General features: G+C 40.2%; 2 non-coding genes across 2 annotated transcripts; both read right to left on the bottom strand.

Moving 5' to 3' along the window:
- Positions 1-13,949: 13,949 nt before the first annotated feature.
- TRNAI-UAU (transfer RNA isoleucine (anticodon UAU)) lies at positions 13,950-14,049 on the bottom strand. The gene is made up of 2 exons: positions 14,012-14,049; positions 13,950-13,985 (listed from the first exon to the last, which is right to left on the bottom strand). It is a non-coding gene; the product is annotated as a tRNA-Ile (tRNA).
- Positions 14,050-15,033: 984 nt separating this feature from the next.
- TRNAI-UAU (transfer RNA isoleucine (anticodon UAU)) lies at positions 15,034-15,131 on the bottom strand. The gene is made up of 2 exons: positions 15,094-15,131; positions 15,034-15,069 (listed from the first exon to the last, which is right to left on the bottom strand). It is a non-coding gene; the product is annotated as a tRNA-Ile (tRNA).
- Positions 15,132-23,969: the final 8,838 nt, after the last annotated feature.

The following is a 23,969-nucleotide window of genomic DNA, read 5'->3' as shown; positions in this document are numbered from 1 at the left end:
GCGGGGCGAGTTCATAAATTCTCGTGTTGCGACAATTAGATGAGTGCCACGCCCCCCACGCACCTGCCACTCAAGCACCTGTTGCAAGGATCCCCTTGATTAGCGATGATCAGCTCACCTTAACTCTATACTCTATATTTTGAATAAAATATTGATTGGATTATACTCGTATTATATCTGTTGGCAATGATCATTTATCTGTTGGGAATTAAAAACCAATTGCATTAAATCATTAAAAATATCTTTAACACCTGCCGTCTTTAAAATTTATATTAAGCTGTAAATCTTTATTGGGGGAAAAACATTTTAGATTAACTTGACTAGTGATGAAGTACAAAAGTACTTGGAAAAATACCACATCACCTGGAAATACTACGACTTTTAAGTTGGCCAGGTTAGTTAACTGGCCATCTGCTTATCAGTTCAGAGTGACTGAAATTGTTATTTAGCAACTTTATCATCTGCAAACTAATCACACATAACTACACAAAAAAATCCATGCATAAAATTGCCATCTGAACAAAAAGAAGATCTAAGTAAACATAGCAAAATTATTTTTCCATAGTCACCAAAGGAAATATATTAATAAAATATATAATGACGCCACTGAACTGATATAATATTAACGTCATTGTGTTAATCTTTAAAGAGATACAAGTGTGTTTAATCATTACCCAACATTCGTATAAAACGTAGTCCCAACTGCCTCGAAAACTACTGATAAACTGCCCACAAAAAATCCCCTTTTCACTGATCCATTAGCCCCAAAATTATTTTGCTTCCGGTAACCCTCACGCATTTTGCACTCGCACCGCGAAATCTCGACCCAAAGCATTCCGGATTGGCTTGGAGAGGCCATAAATTAATTAGAGCGACTATCGAAGAAATAGTTTCGATTAGTGCAAAACACCTGTAGGCCAAAAAAGAGCAAAACCCAAACCAGATCCGATTGCGAGCCTGTTTGGCCAGACGACAACGCTGCTGACGAAAAGCTGTATACAAATACACGTACAAGTGAGGAGATAAAAAACAGATTAGAAATTCAAATGATGACATGTCTGGGCCCCGAAACGTTCGCGCCCATTCTGATAGCAGTGCTTACACAAGAAACAAGAATCAGAGCACAAACAGCGAAATGCGTGGCCCGGCCACCATGTGAATGGATCGGAGATTGCCCGGTTAGACACCTGTGGCCACTTAGGGGCCTCTTTTATGGCCGGCAATCTTCCTTTCTGGGTGCAAAGCAATTCCAAGTCCAATTTCAATACCAATTCCCAGCTCTTGTGCTTGTGGAGTGTGTGTAAACAATATTTATCAGTTTGCACTCGGGCTCCACTACTTAAAATAGACCACGCCGACTCATTGGGACTGGGCTGGGTGCAGACTGGGTGCCCTGGTACTCGTAGCCCCGCGTACCCATGTACCCATCGAGCACCTTGGCACCTTGGCACCTCTGCCTCCGAATCACCTGGCTTATCGCACACACGCTACGCATTACGCCCGCGCAAAAGCAAAAGCAGAAAGCAAAAAGCAAAAGCAGAGAGCAGCGCCTTCTGATAAGCGAACTGCTGCCAGATGGCCAAGCCAACCTGCTGGCAAGTGGGGTGAAGTGGGCCGAAGGCATCTGCTTGTCCATGGCGTAGTACACCAAGAAAAGTTATATTTTAATCGGTTAAATAATATATGTACTATTTGGAATAGCGTTAACTATTGCACTATATTATATTTAAGTACGAAGAGCTAGAATAAATTAAATCCTTAAGTTTCTTTTTTCACCGATGCTTAGGTTTTTATTTTTTTGAATGAGGTATCATCTTGTTAATTTACATAAGATATTTTACCTTTTTATGAAAAAACTAAAAACACTGAAAATGAAACAAAATATAACTTATAAATAGATACTTAGGTATCTTACAAATAAAATAGAAAGGCCACCAAAATAAGGAAATCTTTTATTCTTAGTATATATTGTTGTACCTTAGTTGATAAATAGGAACTATTGTTTAGATGTTGGACTATAACCCTAAAGTTATTATAGTTTTGGTTCTGGCTCATTGATGCACCTTATTTTCATCTCATTCAGCCTTAATTTTTTTCAGTGCAGAGGCTTGCCCGTTATCAGCGCTGATTCCGCGTATGTTGTGACTCTGCGAGTTAACCCCATTGCTCCGATGGCCATGGCGTGCCCATGCCCACATGCCAACAGGTGGTTGCACCGGAGCTCCATATAGCTGGGTAATATAGCTCCGAAGCTCCAGAGGCCCAGAAAGCCGTGACTGTCTGGTCTGGTATGGTATGGTATGGTTCCAGAACCGAAGGTTCATTACGTAGGTTCTTCTCTCTTATCTGGCACACGTTCTTTCTTTCCGCTTTTTTGCCTTTGCTGGCTTTTAAGTGCGTTCCCCCCTCGATCTCAAGACCCCTCGGAAAAACGATGTAATTAGGCTGATGAATTTATGGAGCCTACGTATATGTATGCCCTGATATGGTCTGAAGTGCGGTGTTGCTTTGGTTTCGAACATTTCGCAGTGCGATTGCGCAAAAAGACAAAAAAGTATCAAGTATTAACCGAGCAGCAACACAAAAACGAAAAAACAATTAATTGAGTTTGCACTGATTTTTGAGTTCACTTATATTTGTTTTTCTGCTCGTCGCACGCCTTCCCCAATTGATAAAGTGACAATTTATAGTCCCTTTTAATTGATATCGTCTTGCGCCGAGGCCCCCGCGAGAGTCCCTCGGAACCCCGATATTTGTTTACATGCACCGGGAATTATCGGTGAGAAATGTGCACTTGAATTTCCGACAGCCCAACAGGATCTGTATATCATGTGGCGTGTTTTTCGTTTCAATCGACCTCTAAGGGTGCCGAAATTGATCTTGATGGAGCTGTGCGCTGACCGGATGTGCCAGAGATCGATCGATCGATTGGAACGGGAGTTCAATGCTATAAAACAATGCCAAATTAAGTTAATTTCAATGTGGATTGGTTGTGTGCTTCGTTATGCCTGTGATAACTTTATTGTACCAATAATAACTAAAGAGACTTAACATTTAATAAAGGTCTATAAAGCCCAGCTGTTAAAAAAAGGTTAAAGTTTACGGAATTTAAATAAATATTCCCTAAGTTTGTTAGCCTAAGACACTGAATAGATTAAAATAATTCCAACAGTAAAGATACCTCTTTAAATATTTTCCTAAAATGATCACAATTTGTCAGGATATTTCAAGTGCTTAGCCAAGACATCCGCAGATTATTCTGCCAACCGGATGTCCAATCTTCCACTCCCGACCGATCAACAAAATCCAGTTGGCTAAACAATTCAATTTGAATATCTCAATGGAGTGACCAAACTGCTAACGGCCGCGATAAGTCGCGTAACAAATTTCTTTCAATTAAAAATACTCAGACGGCATTTAAAAAGCCATTCCAGCCGCTTTGGTTCAGCTCCAGCTGTATACTTATGTATATATAAGTAATTACTTACGACTGCATAAAGATAAAAGCCAAATTAGACGCTAATTTTCAGGCTACAACAAAGCCGGCCATAAAATGCAGGCACAAATTGAAATTGAAACTGTAGCAGTTTTGGTTGGGGGAAACATTTGCGAAATGTTTTTTCGCGCAAATAACTCAATTGAAATGCCAACGGAACTGACACGCAGCGACAAGAAATTGAAAATTACGAAAAAACCGAAAAACAATTGAAAAGGTTACGGGTCGGAGTTTGGGGAGGCGTTCCCCCAGCTCGAAACCGAAGCTGAAGTCGTGGACTAATTAGAAAATGCAAAGCCAGGCTGGCTAATTGCTGGAAAAAAGTAAAAAGTCGATCTTGGATGCAAAGAGAGCGGCGCCACGAGAGTGGGATTGGAGTAGCAACAGCAACAGCAACAGCAACAGCAACAGCACGGCAGCAACACCAACGGCACAGCAGCAACATCAACAGCTGGCGTTCGATTGGCGCAGGTGCAGCTGCCTGGCGCTTAGCTCAAAACTGAAAACTACAACGGAAAACTGAAAAGCCAAGCTTAGACTTAAGCTGGAATCGAAGTCTTGGCCAAAACAAAAGCAAAAGCAAAGAGCTGCAGCTCAAACAAAAAGCAAAAGCAAAACTGACGTCGTCGTTCGGCGCACAGGTGGCTCAAGATTGAGCGGCCGGCGGGTGACTCACATGTATTTGCAATTCCCGAGACTCTAGCGCAAGCGTATCGAAAACAAGTCAAAGTCAAAGAAAAAGTTCACTCGAACCTTCAATACCGTAGATTAAATGGTAAAGTTAAAAAATACTTGAACATTTTAAGGAGCATTTTCATACTACATGTATACTGTGCATGTGTTGGAAGAGCGCCGGCCGAAACACTTTTCAGAGGCGCAATAATACTCTTTTAGAGCAAACCCACAGAATGTAATGCCTAACAAGCCTTAAATGTAAAAGACTACGTGGTTATTAAGACAACTAATGATTATTAAATATATACCTTGATATGTACTATGTGAAAAAATAAACTAAGGTATTTACTTCAATAGGAAAGCAGCCATTGCACAATTGAGTATAGAAAGCTTCATCGCAAACACTTATTAAATCATCCCAGATATTCCCACCTCGGAAAGTATTACACCCGCCCTGGGAGTTAGCTAAAAGGTATCTTAGACATATAGCAATTATCGCAGTTGCTGGCAGGCGGCTCCGACTCAGACTTGCCCCCTCTTATTGTTTGCTATTTGCTTTGCATTAGCCGACATTTAAGCACGGCTATCGATTTAATTTGAGCCCGATCCGACAGCAACCTCCCCCGCCAACTGGAGGAGAATAAAAGACCAGACTGCAGACTCCAGACTCCGAGGAGAAAAACCCAGACGAGGTCCGCGGTTTGGCAATTTGTTAACTGCACCTAGTCGAGCGCGGAGTTCTCGTAAATCTTGGCCCAGTCGGCAGGTTGACAGATTCGTTAAATTTTATAAGACCTCCTGCCCCGCTCCTCTGGGCCCTCTAATTTGAACCGTTCGCGTTGCGTTAAATGTCGCAGAATTTCGGGGAGGAGGGGGAATTTGGCAAGCCATATCGGAGCACTGGCAATTTCTGAAGTTTTTATGAGCGCAGCGGTCAAAGTTCAGAGTCGCAAATTAAGTGACGGCTCGCGCGACTTGGGGGCGTTGAAAAACGCGTCGTGAGCTTGATATGATCGAATGCAGTTTTAGTTTTCGGCTATTTTAGGGCAGGGAATTCACGTATGAACCCTTTGAGTTGAAAACAAAGTAAGAAGAACTCCATAGACAGATATGACATTTTATAAAGTTTCCTAGACCTAATAATTCAAAATGATATAAAATGATTTAATGATTGATTATTCACAAAATACTATATTCCATGGAAAATACTTCACACAATCTGAATACATATTGTTCTTAGAATTGTTCGCACTTTCTGACTTTTTGATTATTTATTAGCTTGCTTTCATAAGATTTACCGGGAATTGCCAGAAAAAAGCAAATTAAATATTGTGTTTTGTTTCGTAGAAGTTGATTTGTAAGAAATGTTCCCTAATATTCTATATTACACTACGTAAGTGGCATTAACTGTGGCCTTTAGCCTAATCTTGTTAGCCCGCTGATCTTTCTAAATGCAAAGAATGTTGATTGAATGAAAAATGAAAATGAGAACCACTCCGAACTCGTTGACTCTGACAAATAAGCTAATTTCGAATTTAAGATAAGCACGCCGGCGATCAATAATATTGGGGCTCCCACGCTGGAACCGCCGGGGCATTTCATCAAGGTTTGGAGAGCGTTTCCGCTGGCATTCGCAGCTGCCAAGACAAATTGGCTGCTCATCAGCACATAAATTTTAAACAACAAGCGCAGTTGTTGGTTCATATTGTTGTTTTCTGTACTTCTCGCATATTTTTTGCATTTGTTTTACTGCATTTGCAACGGCAACCTTCAAAAGCCTCAACATGAACATGAACACGAACGTGCGGTGCACTTTTCCGCAATGCAACGCCGCCGCCGCCGACGGTAAATCAAGTGCAGAGAGTGGGAGCGGGATGGGGAGCTCTGGAAAAGAGACGGGGATATGTCGGGAGAAAGAGACGGGGCAGCGGCTGAAGATGCTGCAAGAGAGAGAGGGTATGCACAATGAAAAAAAAGTGAATTGCTAATCAAGACTTCATTCAATAATTTTAGATATTCGTTATTAACATTAACATTATTGTAATTCTCTTTACAAGAAGATATTTTGGTGATCCCAAAATAGGTAGAGATCTATTCCTTTTGTGAGAGAAGGAATACCAGGGTATCAGTATTGCTCTTAGCTTGATACTTTTATTTCTTCCTTTTCAAATTAACCTGAACTAATCTTTTTTGACGATCTGTTTTATATTATATTATGCAAAAATGATTATATTTTTAATAAGTGTTGCACCATTTCCCCCAGTGTAGATTCAAACCCGAGGCGTGGGCCGTCGGCAGGTGCGTTCCACAATTGATTGACTGACTCAATGACTAACTGACTGAATGACAGACAGACAATGACATTGCAATGCCGCCGTCGCGACTTGCACAACAACAATAAGCCAGCGAAATTGGCTTTTAATTTTTTTGTTTTGCTAAACTACTTAACGAAAAAAAGTACGAGTACTCAACTAATGTGAAATATGCAAATTTCCAGATAGATAAACAAAACAATTAAGGCACGTGCTCGGGGCAACGAGGCTGGTGGCCCCCGATGACCATAAACCCATCGCCAGCTGACAGCTGACAACTTTATCTTTATCAGAGATGATGTTGTGCATCATCCCTCACCCCTCAACCGCCCAACCCCTGGGTTCTCAGTTCCATATTTCCAGACCCATCAATCCCCGAATCCCTCACCTTGGCAGGCGGAACACGTTTCGTCGCTCAGGAAAGTCCGCTGGGAAATCTGCGAGTTCTTAGCCCATCTGAATAATTCATAACTGGAGTTCGGGAGGTGAGGATGAGTAATACGGATGGTAAAAGCTTTAGGGGTTGCCCATTTAGTCCACGGTGTCGTGGCAACAAGATTGCCATATGTCGCATATGCAGGGCGAAAGAGCTAAAAGTGTTGCCACAACAGCGACCCGAGGCGTATGCGTAATCCAAGACCTCTTCGCTCTTCTAATTGAGTTGCAGCCGTTCCTTGGGATTCTCCGAGGAGCGGAGAACTGCGGGGTGTGTGTCTTATTGGGTTACCATTCGGATGCAGCCAACGATGAACCGATTATGACAGATGGCCGACCAAGTTGCCAAGTCTCGAGTGCCGCGCCAGGGATGCACTCGTAAAAATATATGTCATTCGACATTGAGAAAAATGTAAATAAAGATATTTAAAAAGCTGTAAGGACTTTAAATTAATATTAATATTATTTTATATAAGCAAATTTTAAAAATCTTTGAAGAATCATTTGAAAATTTGCTCTTATCACAAAACAGAGTTTAATTTTAAGTTTAAAATTCTAGTTGTATTATGAACATGTTTTTATCATAACTAATAATCAGCACTAGCTTTAATTACTGTTGATGTTCGGTCAAGATTTTAAGATTAAAGTGGCAACATAATTTCCAAAGTGGGTTAGCATTTTGCCTAGTGTATTTGCTGCGCTTTTTGGCATGTGGCATAAACAGCAGCTCCGAGCAGCGCTTTCAACTCGATCTCAGCCACATGTTATGATTGGTTCGTGGGTGTGTTGAGTGACTCACGGTACGTGCTACTGTTCGACAGCTCAAAAAGTTATTAAATTTTTATGTATCCATACATGCGCTCATTTGCGCGGATATGTTTCCTTAACCCGTTCAATTTTTCTCCATCCTTGGGGACCGTTCACCGAAATGGACGGAAGGGTTAAGTTAAGGCCGCCCGATCCCAACACGTGTCGTACGTGGCCGCCATTAGCGTAAACATTTCGAATGCCTTCTTAAGTGTCTGCCAAATTGCAGCCCGATATTATGTGTGTGTATGGTACATATTTCTTGTTGATTTTCCTTTCGTTTTGTGCTGGGTCAAAAACTTAATAACACGGCCAATTTCCCAAAACATGGAAAAACCAGGGGTGATTTTCGGGGAGGAATCGAACGAGACTCAAGCTATTTGAATTTGTTTCAACGTTGATGTAGTGCAATATAGTCACGGACATTTGAAGGGGTCAAGGTGTCATACAGAGATTGAACTGTTAGATAAATAGTTTAAAAAAGTTAAATGAAAGTGAAGACAATGTATTGATTATTTAAAATGTTTTACTTATTTTAAGCTAAATTTCACATACACATGTTAATCTTTATAGATATAAAGATATAGATTTAAAATTTGCAATTCTCAGATACCATCATCCAATCGATATTGGTTTTCAAGTAGCCATTCATTTCTCATTGATTCGCTTCGTTGACCCCAAAATGTCGTGGAAATTTTGCGCACTAATTGCACGGCGAACGCCCATGGTGATGACCCAGTGAAGTCGGTGCCAACGAAAACATTTGACAGAGATATACGATCAAAGCGAACTGCGACCAGAAGTTCCACATGTTGGGTAGACAAACTGCAGTTAATAGCCGTTTTTCAGTTCTCCGTCTATATGAGGTGGAATCGGGGCCACGGAAGGGAGGTGCCATGGCGTGGTCTCTGTGGCGCATCAACGTCAACAACATCATCGTCATAGTCATCGCAAGAGGGAGGTGTAGTAGATGGGGTCAACCTACTTCTGTTTTATGCACAGAGAATAAAAACTATCATTCCTTTTATAAAAAATATAATTAAAAAATTTAATAGTCTGGCCACACCTTGTAAGTGTTTCATAAGTTGGTTACTCTAATTTATATAATTTTGAGGTAAAAATAAACCAATTATCGGCTAACATTGTTTAGACTTTTCGCAGTGATTCCACTACCGCAGCTGCAGCTGAAAAACATCAATCAAAGCCTGAGCTTTGCGCCTGTGTTAGTGGGATGTCACATCTGCGATCTCTAATATTTTCAAAGCGCCACCTACTGACCATCGCCCCCTCGGAAGTCCCCACCTCATAGAACTCGCCTTCAATGAAATATTCACACACAAAACGTTTTCATCAAATTTACGTAACGTTAAATTCGAAAAACGAACATCTGTGCAAACAGGCGAGTGCGATCTGTGTGCCCCTAAAAATGCCTCCCAATTGGCTCGCGAGCAGCAGATGCGGAATGCGCCTCGGACTTTACTTTACTTGGCTTTACCCGCCACGTACCCCTCCCTGTTTTTATCCCTCAGATACATCCGCTCTGCTCCCATTTCCAGCCAGCTGCCCATTCCGTCTGTCCATCCGTCCAATCCATCCATCCATGTCCATCCGTCGCTTTGGCGTGCTAATGAAATCGAGCGCGTTTATTTGTTTATATGGCATTTGTCAGCAAACTTAGCATATGGACAATCCGACCCTGATATGGGGAATGATTCAGGGGGCTTTAAGCGGAAAGTTTCAATTACGAACTTCAAGAAAGGCTTAACAATAAGCTAGATTATAATGTATACAAAGTTTGTTTAATTATTAGTCAGTCTTAAATTAAATTATAGAAACAAAATATGTTTTATGATTCTCATAAAAAACATTCAGAAGTATGTTTTGAAACTATAGATTCAGGATCGGTTAGATATGTCACTAGAGAATGTATTCGGTGTTTAATTTTCTATGTGTCAAACCACGAATTCCGTTCATATTTCCCATCCCCAGACATTACCGTACCCACACCATATATACCATATTCCGTTTCATTCGCGATGGTAATTGAAGCCCGTCGTGTGTCTAAATTGAGACTGGGTTGTCGAAACGCCATCGATTCCGCCGCCTCTATATATTTCATTGTATTTTTCCGCATTTTAGCCGGCGTTCTGAGTTGGCCACCAGCGTCGATCGTCACCAGTTGATTGGCCAGTCAGTCCGTCACTCGAATTAGCTTTATGTCGCCGATGCCGATCGAGATCGCTATCTGTATCTGTGTCTGTGTAGTATCTGTATCTCTGGATCTGTGGCTGTATCGCTTCAGAGTTGCCAATGCAAATTCTCTAATTGTTTATTAACAATTGCCGCCGGCCAATAGTTAAGCAATTAAAAGGCACAGACACCGGTAAGTTAATGGTTATTTCGTTTTTACGATTTCCTTAGCTTTATTTTGGAGTTGCTGCAATTTGTCTGCCTTGATTTTGAGTTTGCCACCATTGTTGTGGCTGTTTTCGCCGTTTTCGATTGAGTTTTCGGTTTCGTATTAGCTCTGGGATTATGTCATGCAATTAACAATGGCATATTGTAGTGGTTGTTGCTGCTGTTGCTGTGGTTGCTGCATGTTGCTCGTGTGCCTGTTGCTGTTGCCGTTGTGTTGCTACCGTTTTTGGCTCTGAAAATTTGGCTGTTGAATGCGGATTTGCCCGGGCTCGCTGAATTGTCGGTTGCGTGCACTTTGCTGAACTTTTGCGGCCGCCTCTCCGGCAATTGTTGCATGTAATTAACCAGCATTGACATGTCTAGTTATGCGTTGCGACAACAAATTGACGTAAGCGCGTGCGTCATTCGGCTTGATTCGATTCCCCGGGGTTTCGGTTTCGGTTTCCATTTGAGTTCCACTTCCAGTTCACGTTCACCACACATCTGCGATTCTGGGCGTGACTTATGCCAGTAATTCTTGGCACCTTGGATCGAACAAGGCTGGGCGGGCACGTTCATTAGATGAAAGTGCACCTGGTTCACCCGCACATTGCCGAGGCTTACCTCACTCGCACTTTGCGGGAAATTCTCAGCTGAAAACAGCTTCCGATAATGCATTTTCTCAGGCTATTTTAAAAAGCATTACAATCTAAGCAACCGAGGAAAATAATGCTGCCCAACGTACAAGATCCGATTACGACTCTCTTGAAAAACTCAAAAAGGTCATTAAAAGCAGAAATTTATATACAATAAATTATCAAATATGCATTGAAAAATAACATTACGTTAAAGTTTTTTTCATTATATTTATCAACTTCTTAGTTATAACACCTTTTTCATCTTAAAGCAACTCCCCATACTCAATTAATAATTTATTTGATTGTTTTATTTAATTTTACTTAAACTCCCCGGTTTGTAAATGCCCCTCTCGCTGTCTTATTTATTTATAACCAACTCACTGCGAAATAAAAATAAATGATCAAAGTAATTATGTTAATGCAGGCCAATAATTTAAGGCAAAAAGCACTCGAGCGTAATTCAAGGCATAAACCTTAATTAATGGCATTAATTGAAATATTCCGATTGCAACCGAAATGCAGCTTCCATTCGCATGACAAATGCTCGAGTCGAGTAAATGTTTGAGCAAATCAGTGTAAGTGTCGGCTGGATCTGGCGGACTTTCACACATCCGAACACCTTAAAAACCCGAGAAGAGGTGCTGAGATGGAGATGCATCCGATGGTGGCCACTTGAGATGCAAGATGCAACGCACCGCACGCCGCAATTAGTGTGAAAAGACACAAACATGCCGCCGCAGACGCCGCGAGCTGATGATGTTGGCCAGATACGCCAGATACCACATACTCCTCAATCCTCACCGATCCCGGAGTCAGGAAGAGCCACTAATTGGCCTAATTCTCACTTCTTTTTCGGCCCACGCAGCGGTGTAAACGGTAGAGAGGTGGGCTGTAAAGGGGGGTATAAATTGCAGAGAGAGAAAATACCCTTATATTTGTAAGACAAATTTGAGTGTAAGTATGTATTTATAACTAGTATATTATTGGATTAAAAACTTACAATAAAGACATCATAGTAATACGGAAATAATAACCCTTCGACAAAAATAGATTTTGGCATTTTTGTTAAACAAATGGACAAAATATAACAAGAAATGTTTTCAGGTTTTGCAACTTCAGGAACATATTAAAAAGAAGGTGGACCTATTTTATAACATTTTAGAAAGTTCTGCCAACTAATCTTATTTTCTTTACATTCAATTTTTTCCTAAAATTCATTCCAAGTATTTTCCAAGTGTTTTATGAACTGATCACGCCCGATCCTCATAAATAAACAACACGGCGAACAAGAAGCAGAACAAGCGGCAAACACGAGTGTCAGACGGGCGACCGCCCAACCGCAAGACTCCCCCGAAATGCAGATGAGTATCCACGAGGATGAGGATGGTGATGGGGATGGGGATCAGTCCCCGCGATCATGTTGCGGGTTCCGATCCGATACGATCCGCTACGATCCATTCCGTTCCGGTACGTGTGAAATGATGTGCTGGGTGGTCTGTTCCAAATCAATTGCTGCCCTCGAAAGAGGAAAGGCCCTCCTCGCGTGATGTTTATTTTGCATAAATGTTGCCCCAAATATCGCAGCTGTAAACACATAACGAACGCGGTTCCCGCTTCCCGATGCCCGATCCAGATCCGATCCCATCGTGATTATGCTGCCTCCGGATGGGCATCAAGCATCTGCATCTGCCCGAAAAGTTTCGGCTCTGTAAATATTTGTTTAAAATTCCGCACGCCTACCACTCCAAAAAAGTGTATATAAAAAACCCAGCCTAAAGCCTCGAGGGCCACCGATGTCCGTACTCTCCCACTCCATTTGCGGGGACCACCAAAGTTTGCTGGACCGTTGGAACTTGGAGGGCGATCGGCTGCAGCTGCTCGGAAAATATGCTAAGTACTACGAGTACGCTGGATCGTGGGCTTAAAAGTATCGCTTTGATATATATTTAAAAAAAAAGGAAAAGCTCAAAAAAAGCAGTTTCATCCTAAAGCCCCAAAAAAATATTAAGAAAATGTATATGAACTAACTTAAATTTTGGTAATAGTAATAGTTTTTGAACCACTGTGCCACCGATCGTCTTGCGGACGTCGTCGTCATCGATGCTGTGTAAACAAATCAGCCGGCGGACTGCAAACATTTTATTGGCATTGGCTGGCTGCGCTTCTTGCCTGGCTTTCGGATATGGCCGATATAGCTCTTGCTCTTGCTGCTTGCTTTTTATTGACTTCACTCCAAACACTCGGCACTCCACAACGCCCACATTCCCATGCTTTAGAGCCCGGCCCATCCCCATGCCCATTCCGAGATCCTCGGAGGGGATCTCTTTTTCAACACCTTCTTGTGGCCGCATCTGTTTGGCGTTTTCGAATTGTTGTTTAGATTTAGACCCTGCTGCAAGATCTGTTCATAATTTCAATTGACTTGGTCCGCGCGGAGATCGTAAAAATTATTTATGTGGATAGACGAACGAACACTCGCCGCGGCGGATATTGTTCGATTTCCCAGTGATTAATTGCTCCTTTCTACAACTCAGCACCGCTGCGAAGATCTCCATATATCCACATGGCTAGGGAAAGATAATGATTATCGTGTTTAGTCGGGGGCACTTTTGTTGAATTTTCAAACAAACTCTGCCCGTCAGCCACTCGATTTGTTTGGGTGGCATGTTCAGACTCAGGAACTTTTGAAATTGATTGGGAGTGGTACGGATGTATCTGAGGCAAGAAAATTGGGTGAATATGATTTTGACAGATTTCCGAAATGTTTACAGGCAATGGTCAAGTGTTCGTTAGGCCATATGCATGGGGTTTTAAGATTTTAAGCTAAACACGAATAAGATTATGAGTAAATTATTAAGAACATAAATGATGTACGGCTAGTTGAATATGAAAAATATTTATACAAAGTAGAAGTTCAAAGTTTACTATTTATTTTGTAAAGACTTATTTTTTAAATAAAATTACCACTTATATTGTTTAAAATTCAAGATACTACTTCATATTTTTATTAAAACCAATCATCATAATGGTTACCAGCTTCCATCTTAAGTTATAGCCCTGCGTGTAGATAGTCAACAAACCTTGTGCTATATTTCTGGTTAACAACACCTTAATCTTTATATAACAAATCGTGATTAAAATAAGCAAAAAAACGTAAAGTGGTCCAAAATATTGCGTCCCCAAACGACCTGCTCCAGGTGAGGCTCGAACTCACAACCCCGGCATAGCTCATATACACACTGAATACTGATTATAAGTACCGTGCGCTAACCAATTGCGCCACTGGAGCGTTGCCCGGGCGCCGCCAAAAGCTCAAGGAGACCGCAAGCCCAAAAAATAGAACAATCAGATATCCTTTAAGCTCTCTCCCACGCTTTCTCTTCCTAGCTTTCCCCAAATGTATTTAAAAGGCAGCATATACGAAGCAAGCCCTCTAAACAGTGTTTTTAAAATGCTTGTCAGTAAAAGGACTGAAGTACATTTTGTTTGTACAAAGAGAAACAACCATATTATGCTCCCATTTCCAAAATATATTTATGACTACATCATTCTAGCCGAGCTTCGTTCCAAACATGATATCTGGACTCGACACAATAAAACAATTTATTTTTAATCATCTTTTAGAAGCTTTATAGGTAAATAAAATCGATTTTGTATAATAAAAAAATTATCAATTCGCATAAATAAAAAAAAGTATACCAATGTGTAACAAAAAGAAATAAAAATATGGAGTTAGTAGTTAACCAAATTCAAAACCATATCTTATAACGAACAAGTTTTTAGAACTCATGTGCCTCAAATGCAAAACATTCTTAAACTAGGTTTTTTATTTAATTATTATGTTATTTATGTTATATTTAAATTAGCATAAAAATATTAAAAGTAAGTAATGTATATTATTATTTTTGGAGGTACATATTTTTTGGAAGAAAACCGGATCTAAATTGTGAGACTAATATCTTTGCTAATTAAAACAAACTAAAATTTAAAAAAAAGCAAGGGCAAATAATAAAAAAGGGTCACATTTGTAAAATAAAATGTGTTACGACCAATGCATACTCTTAACAAATAATTTTAAACTAAGAACATTTGAATTAAACAATAAAACAACTGAACACTGGGCAAAAAACCACAAAACAATATGGTCAAAACCCTTAAAACCTCCTGAGTAACACGATTTTTACCACGTAGACAGTTTTAAAACCTCAAAAACAACAACAAAAAAGAAAAAAAAGAAAAGTTTGACCTAAAAAAAATATAGTCACCAGCGACTTGCTCCAGGTGAGGCTCGAACTCACAACCCCGGCATTGCTCATACACACAGAATACTGATTATAAGTACCGTGCGCTAACCAATTGCGCCACTGGAGCTGTTGACTGAGCGCCGCCAAATGCTAAACAAGACTCTCGGCCCTGAAAATAGAACTTTTGCTCTCGCGCTCTCTCGTTTCCTTTGTGGTTGTTCTTGTTTTTGTCGAGCAAAATGTTTCGCCTGGGCAAAAAATTATATTTGGGATTTTAAAATTATTTCTTCTAAACCAGAGAAGGTAATCAAACCATTTAAATTACAGGTTATAGATAATTGTTCAATCTGTCATAAACATTTTTGATAGAAAAAATACTCCCTACAGCTGCTTAGTTATTAATTATCAAAGTCAAAAATTGTGACAATACTATTTTATCTCTCTCTCTCTTTTTGCAAAAGTGTGTGGATGAGCGCATTAATTTAAAATTTTGATGATAAGAATTAACAAAAAAGAAATTACAAGAGAATCTGAGCATCCGAAAATCTGAAAATGTGCCATATGAGTCAACGATCGTATTACTTGCCATTTAATTCGTATTAAATGTATAATCTCAAACAAAACGAAAGCGAAAGCCATGACTTAAGAATTATTAATATGTATTAGGTCAATGAAAAGTGAATTTTGTCTCGTTTTTACTTTCAATTAGCAATGGATATGGCCCATTAAACAATGCAAATGATTGGCTTTTCACTTTCGTTCGCTTGTTATTTAGTTACCTATAGAACAGGTGTGCTGATTACGAAGAAGCCCGTGAAAATTACGTCCCCTACTGAGTACCGACCCCCAACCCCATGCATTACCCCCTGAATTACTGAATTACCGATTCCATTACCATGCCAACAGCCGGTGCAGCAGCAACAAAAACAAAGACAGTTACGACAGTTCGATTTCTTTTGAATTTCATTTGCAAATCCCCTATATGAGGAAAAAGCACAAACAAAGGCGAGTAGTAAAAAAAACCGAAGATTGATATACTCTTAAAAATAAATAAAAAAACTCATTGTAAAGAAAGGTCGATAAATTTCTATACCAATATTTAAGTAAACTATGGTAAACATAACTTGAGTTTAAAGCATATAAATTGTACCATAGCAAAAACCTTTAACACATTTTAGTACAATCGTAATTTAAATCTCAACTAAATAAAAAAACCTTAGTGAGAGCACAAAAAGATGGTAAACACAAAAGGCCAGACTCAGGAAATGCAAATGCCGCTAATTACTTGAGCCGTTTGGCTTGGCTTTCGTAGCCGATGTTGATGTGGCCATAATCGCTTCTAACTAAATGAAAAGCATGCAATAACAATAACCATAAAGTACAAAAGGCAATCCCCGCTGGTGGAAAACAACAGAAACCACAGCAACACCTGAAGCCATGACAAATGACCACCATATGACATTAATAATCATAATTCAAAAGCTGAGAAGTGAAAAAAACAGCGAGTTTACAGCGGAACCAGCAAAGTAAATCCCTTGTCATGTCATGTTGTAATTAAAAATTATTAAAAAAGTATATTTCCATGTGACAGCGACAGTTAATAATACTACAGGCCACCATAGCATTATCGCACAATTATGTCGCCCAAGCTGAGAAGTGCAAAAGTGACAACCACAAATGAATAAAATTTAAATATATGCAAAAAGCGAAACGATGGGCCACATACCTACATAAATTAATGCTCCGTTGTACAATTGTAGTGCTGGAAATTGAACGGAATCAAATTAGAAGCGAACCCGAGGCAATTAAATCAGAACTATATGCATCAGCCCCATGAAGGAGCAAACTAGAGCAGAGATTGAGATTGGATGGAGGATGGAGATGGGGTCTACGAGGAAGCCAGGGTTGCCATTGACGGTTCTACGAGACTGGCGCCAATGGAAAATGGAAAAAAGTGGGAAAAAACCATGACTGACAACAACAAAACAGGCACAAATTGCAGGCGCTATAATACCCATCAAATCGGAACAATGGACACCAACGAGAATCGATTTGCGGGGCCAATCAAGTTGATTCTTGGAAAAGTGATCTATGTATAGGCGTTGAAATTAATAAACCTAGGAAATAAATACATTTAAAACAGTTCAGATCTTTGAAAATACACACAATAAATTTAAAAGCTGGATTGAGTCATTAAATATTAATTTTGCGTTTGTCCAAAAAGCTGGGAAAATCACAAAAATATTTTTATCAGCACAGAGGAAGTACGAACGCACATGCCAAATCTAAAAGCCACTTTCTCCCGCAGATAAGCGGGTAAGAAACAAAGAAGAAATGGGAAATACTTGAGCGAATATGAACGCAAACAACAGTATATCTTGGGCATTACGGTTCCCTTGCCCCCGGTAATTAAGATAAAGTTAAACTGGCCAGACGACCCACGCCGGCAAAACATTGATAAGCCGCGCTTAACTTAGTCATTACAACAGCATCATCATAAGAGCGCAGATGGTCGCGAAAATATGACTAACTTTGGAGGTATGGGGCTTATTTTATGAATCATAATATCTAATGCTTCATAAAATATTCTCATTATAATTATATAATTTCATTTATAATATTACACTGTAAGTATAAAATAAATAAATTTAAAATACATTTATCTTATATCTATATTATTAAAAGCTAATCTAATAATATATATTATTCAGTGAGTATTCTGGTTATTTCAACTTTCCACTAAAGAAATATATATCTTATGTATTAAACGAGTTACTTATGGAAAGTCCTATTAGTCTGGCCTCCTCTGTGAGTAGTTATGCCGCATAGAGGCCACCCCGCAGCTGGGGGACCTTCTGCCTTCTGCAATCTCGAAGACTCCGCGGGCTGGCACACAAAAAAGTGCATTAAGATTACAGCTGGCGACCGTCTGACAGTTGTTGCCTTTGTGGAGGAGCTTATCAGCTGTCGATGCACTTGTAGCGCCACTTTCGGTTTCGCTGGGAGATGCAGATGCAGTCGGAGATGCAGATGCAGTTGCCGTTCGAGTTGCAGTTGGAGCTGGGTAAGCGGTGGATTGGGGTTCCAAAGGGGGAGGTTTCGGGGGCGTGGGGCCACTGGTCGGACAATACGATTGATTATTGACTCAGCTGCATTTGCTCGGTGAACTGATGACACGGAGAAAAACACAGAGGAAGTGATTTTGCTATTTACAATTGACCTAAGCTGAACTTAAGCACTCATATATTTTAAACATAAAGAAACTTTCGCTGGAAAACAAAAAAATATGAAAACTTTTCTTAGTTTAGTAGATTCAATAGCCTTAGGTGATGACTCAGAAGAATTAGGAATTATATTAATTATATTTAATAGGCAAGAACAATCTTCAATAATTTATTGGTACTTACGAGATACTTAGAATGTTTGGATAAGCTAAGTGCATAATTAAGAGCCACAAATGGATGGGACCTATGTGCAATAAAGTGGAGAACAGATGGCCGATTTCCGTGGCGGGTTTTCCCAGTGTAGGCTTGACTTTTACCCGGGGCCACTTCAGGGCAGCCTCACTTAATCACGGATCAGATCATCGCGAATTGTTGTTTACCTTCTCACGCGTCAGCGGCTGAAACGCAAAATGCAAAATGCTTTTCAGACCCACAACTGCCGCAAGGTACAAAAATGAGGCAAAACGCCTGCGCAACTCGCTGATTTCCACTAGGTTCCCATCCTCCGCCAGTATCTGTATCTGTATCTGTATCTGTATCTGTCTTTCTCTGTCGTTTTCTGGGGACCCTCAGTCGCACTCTCACAGCCAGCACTTTGCATATTATTTGTTTCGTTTATTTGACTTTCTCATTAACTTTTGCTTACTTTGCGGCGGTTGAGTTAGTCAATACCCTAAAACTTTAAAAGATGTATGAAACTGCTAGCTAGCTTATGAAATTTTGTATTGAAAAAATTATATAGATTGCAAAACTAGATGTTATAAGACCAGACAGTACGTATTACATTGGCGCATTTCTCCATGTATTCCCATTTCTTACTAAAAAGCAGAAAGTGTTACTAATTAAATGTCATCTTGGATGGTTAAAATTCGTAGAAATTAAGAGTGCAAAAGGTTACTAATAAATGTATCACCTGAAAACTTCCAGTTTTCAAAACCCCAGATTTAATTTGCTCTAAATGCATTCTCTATTTATGTCTTATCTTCAATCCCTGAGGACTATCCCCCTTTAGGGTATCCCCGATTCGGTTTATCCTGCGCCACAAAATCCCCTGAGCCTCTTTGCCCGAGTACATTACTCAGTGTGTGTTTTTGTGTGTTTTGTTTAACTGAAAGTTGGCGTCGTAAGATTTGTACCTTGTATGCGCACCTGATCAAACTTCACGTTCGCGTCATTTGCTTGCGCCGCGTTGTTGTGTCGGTCAAGCGGAGTCAAGTTTGTGGGAATTTTTTCGCTCGTTTTTCCACTGCGCCTAAAACCCACCCGATTATATTTTATTTGCCCAGTTTGGAGTCTGACTCCCGACTTATCTCGGCCGGCACGATTCCCTGGGAGAATATCTCCGCCTCGGCAGTGCCACCCAAACTCGATTAGCTAGAATTTATAACCGGCAACAGTTGTAAATTATAAAATTTAGTCAAATTAACGCAGTTGGCCGCTGCGTGCAGCGCATAAAAACAACCAAGAAAATATGCAAACGAAAGCAGCCAGCACATTGAGTGCATTGCAGGTGTTTGAACTCGATCGTCGATCGTCGCCAGTAAGAAATACAAAAAAATAAAGAAAAAATTGGAATAATTGGGCGACAGACGCTGACGCCGCCGATTTTGGAGCGGTGAACATAAAACACATATCGTCGCGACGGCGACGCGTGCAAATGCGAAATGCAAAACAAACAGTTTCGATATCGAAATTGTCTCGATAATTAAATGCGTTGAGTGGTAAAAGTATGTCAGCAATACGCCGATTTAAATCGGGGGCAGGGCGAAAGGGAGATCTTGGTTATTTGATATTTATCAGGTGTGCCTGCCTTTGCGACACTGGTCCATATCGAAAATTCGATGATGAAAGATTGTATGAAAGTGGGAAAGACAATGAAGCTTAAAGATACTTTCCTAAGAAAGTATTTAATGTGTTTCAGCTTAAGAGCTCTCACTTTTCTTAAATATTGATATATTTTAATCAAAATTCTTAGAGTATTCTTGACGAAGACCAAGAATTTAAAAAAATTATTTTGCAATGATCATTATTATTCATAAGTTATGCCTCTGAAGTAAAGTATCTTTGTATCTTTCTTGTTGACCAGTGTCTCTGCATGCGACATTCGCATGGCAGGGGGCCTTCCCCAGCTGAGTTCCCGGGTTCGTTTCTAGGGCGTTGACATTTCGAGGGCGCAGCAATTGTCCAATGTTTGTCCAATTCGTCACCCAGCCGCGGACCAGATCATGTCACTATATGGCCCCCGTACCCCTGCGGCCCCCCTTTTCCGCGCAATTTGAATTCGGTTTCGTCAACTTAATCAGAGACGGCGGCCCAGTTGGCGCATGTGCACAAGACCCCAACCCCGAAAACAACGAGCTGGTGACAAATCTGAGCTCGGGACTTGGACTGAAACTGGGACCCAAAGCGGCACTGAGAAAAATGTATTACTAGATACCATGCCTTATGTCGTATATCAGCTTTAGGAATTAATTTAAGTTCTGTGCTGATTAATCTTCATAAAAACATTTGAATTACAATATTAGTTTTAGTATAGATCAATAGTATTATATAATTTTTTCACTGATCCCAAAGGAACTCCTGAAGATCCCTTGCTTCACACATTTTTTCCGAGTGCTGGAACTTGGCACTGGGGCCGTGCCCATTGTCTTGGAGCGAATGCATCTGCATGTGGGCGTCGCTGGCTCCATGGTTGCTCCAAGCTCCAAGATCCCAGCTCCGAGCTCCAAGTGGAGCCCCCAGATCCGACGGGTCAGAATGCCTCGGCCAGAAGGGTGTGACAACGTTTGTGGTGACTGCCTGTCGCCTGCTGGCTTCGATCTCTTTCCTATTTCTATTTGGGCTTTTTGTTGTTTCTGCGGCGCATGTGGGCTTAATTTATTTTGACATTTGGCCATTTAACTCGAGATTTATCTGGCCTAAACTATGCGCAAACATTTTCCCGGTGCCCGGCTCGCTGACGCGTGGATTAAATGTGCCAAATGACTGAGCCGGGAAGGATTTCTGATTTCTGTTAGCGGATTACTCAATGGGTGTGGTCCGAGTGCAGCCAAATCGTCCATTTCGTGGGGCCTCTGCACTCTGCAGATGTCCAATTGAGTTGTCAGAGGCCAATTTGCTGCTCCCCTCAAATCAAAAATCAAGCGAATGAGTAATCATCGCTGGGTGTGTAGAAGGCAGAATGATGAAAGGAACTGGATTTGTTAATGCAGTTTCATAAAGCGAGATTTTAAGGTTGGATATTACCTGCGCATTGTATCTCCTTCAAAACCCCTCATTTACCTTGATGCCTTGAGAAATACTTTAATTGGCATAAACGAGATCCAGATATTTCAGCCCCTTTTCCGCCTTAATATTTGATCTTTAATGGACAAATATCATGATTTATCAAAACTGATACTTTAATCCGATTAAATACTTCCGTTTCCGTTGGAAATCACTGTCTGAAGATGGCCAACTATTATGTCTATTTGAAAATAAATTGGTTGCATAGCTTACCAAAGCAAATCGAATAGGGGAAGTGTTAGTAAAGAAACAGGTGAGAAAAAACATTTTATCATAAGATTTAAATAAATAATAATATTATGAGGAAGGAAATAGAGATCTGTTTAATCCTATTAAAAAACTCCCGTTTCCGGAGAAAAGGTAGAACCGATATTTTCTTTTCTTTTTGAAATATCTTATGATGTTAAAGAAAATTGTATCATCTGAACAAAATTTGTAGTTTCAAGTAAGCATTGGATGCCTCATTCCCTACTGAAGTAGTTCTCCAACAATTAAAGAAGCTTTCTACTCGATTCAAAACAATTGATAAGCCTTCTTGTAGATCGTCTGCATCTTTTCACCAGAGTTCAATCTACCACTTGAGCTGCATTTCACTGCTCGTCACATCTGCGAATGCGACTGTCTCAAGTGCTCGATGGAGCTCTTCAAACTCCGCTGACAGTTTCGACATATAGCGGGTGGCCCGTCCGATCCGATCCGATCTCGAACTCTTCTTCATATGCTATGTCTCAATCAGCGCAGCCCAGATTTGTACTATCTTTCCCACATTAATTATGGAACAATTAAAAGATGCGGGGAATTCCACTTGAATGGCTGTCAATAGGGCGAACAATGGGCCTCTTGAAAGTGGGTTCCACATACCCATTCTCGAGCCCCTTCTTTTAAACTCGGGGCTACGTTCGTACACCCGCATATCTGTGTACTTGTGTGCGACGTGTGAGCTGATGACCTCCAGCGTGGACAAATCTCAGAGTAACAACAAAGTCTCGGCACTAATTTCGTGGAAATTACCCACCAGCTGTGTGCTGTGTGTGTTTGTTACGCATTTCCTCTCAGGTGTGCGGCAAACAAAAGAGCTGAAAAGTAGGTGCAGCTGGGGCTGAGAGCGGGATATGGCCCCTGAATCCGAATCTGAATCGGAATCGGAGGCTCGGGATTAATGAGCGGCGAGCAACAGTTGCACACGGCAAAGTGAGTGGGAAAATGGAAAGGCCGCCGCCAAAACGGCAACAAATAAGTCAGAGCACTGAGAGAAAAATCTCTTAGAGTTATATCTGTTACAAATTAAATATACCATATAAATTTTAAATATTATAAATTGTTTATTCTTATATAATATGTATAAATGAATACTTCTAATAATGGTGAATATTATTATATAATATCATAAAATATATCTTGTATTTTAAAGAAGAATTCTATAAACGAATAACAAATATAAAAAAAATATTTTTTCGTAAAGTAGGAAATATATTTTGTTAAGGCTAAGAACTATTTTTAGTAATTATACATTTATTTTAACATTTCCATCTTTTATAGGCCAACGTAGACTTTATTTTCCATGATATATTACCTTTTTGAAGTCTAAACTCTATGTTTTTTTCTCCCTGTAGGGTTCCAAGTCGCAGAGTCTCTGACTCTGTCTCTGTTTGGGATTGAGACCGGGTCTGAAGACTGAGACCCGGCGGTTTGGCTAATGATGCCGCCGCTACGTGACGTTCGTTGCCAAATGGCTGCCAAAGAATGGCTCACCTCTCTCGCCTTTTTTCGGTTTACTTCTTCTTTGTGGCTCATGGTTTTATGAATTGTTTGGCATTCTTTCAGACGATGTGGCTGCGGGTTTCTTTATCTGCCGACGCACCTCATTTTCCGGCTTTCGTAAAAAGTTCAACAAAATGAAAAATTCACAACCAAAAAAAGAAAAAAACGGAAACTCCATTGAAAGAGCGATAAGTACGAGTAGCTGCAGAGGCTGTCATCTGGGAACGGCTGCCGTTGACGATCTGCATGGCTACCGTTCCACTGCCACTGCCTACGCAGCCGCACTGCAGCGATCATCATTATTACACTCGGAAAATATTGGCTCTTTTAAACATATTAAAATATTATTGAAGTTGTTAACCTTTTTTCAATCAACTGAATGTGTTTATTTTCCTTAAATGTTGGGGACCTGTGTAAATTCGTTTTTACAATGCTTAGTTCAAATATAGAACACCTTTATTTGGCTTAAAAATTTCTCTAAATTCATATAATCCGATTTTGGAACTATTATTTGTTACATTACTTAATATAAATTAAGTTTTTGAGGGCTAGTTTATAACAGGCAAATGCATTTATTAGGAATATAAAATATTTTTTAATTCAAAATATTATTTACATATGTAGATACTCTTGTACACCATTTTTCCAAGTGCATCATTGCGGAGTATTCATCATCAAAATCAGCTTCCGAAATG

This window comes from Drosophila suzukii, chromosome 3 (genome assembly GCF_043229965.1).
Source record: "Drosophila suzukii chromosome 3, CBGP_Dsuzu_IsoJpt1.0, whole genome shotgun sequence".
Classification (NCBI taxonomy): domain Eukaryota; kingdom Metazoa; phylum Arthropoda; class Insecta; order Diptera; family Drosophilidae; genus Drosophila; species Drosophila suzukii.
This window is presented reverse-complemented; position numbering and strand designations above follow the sequence as displayed.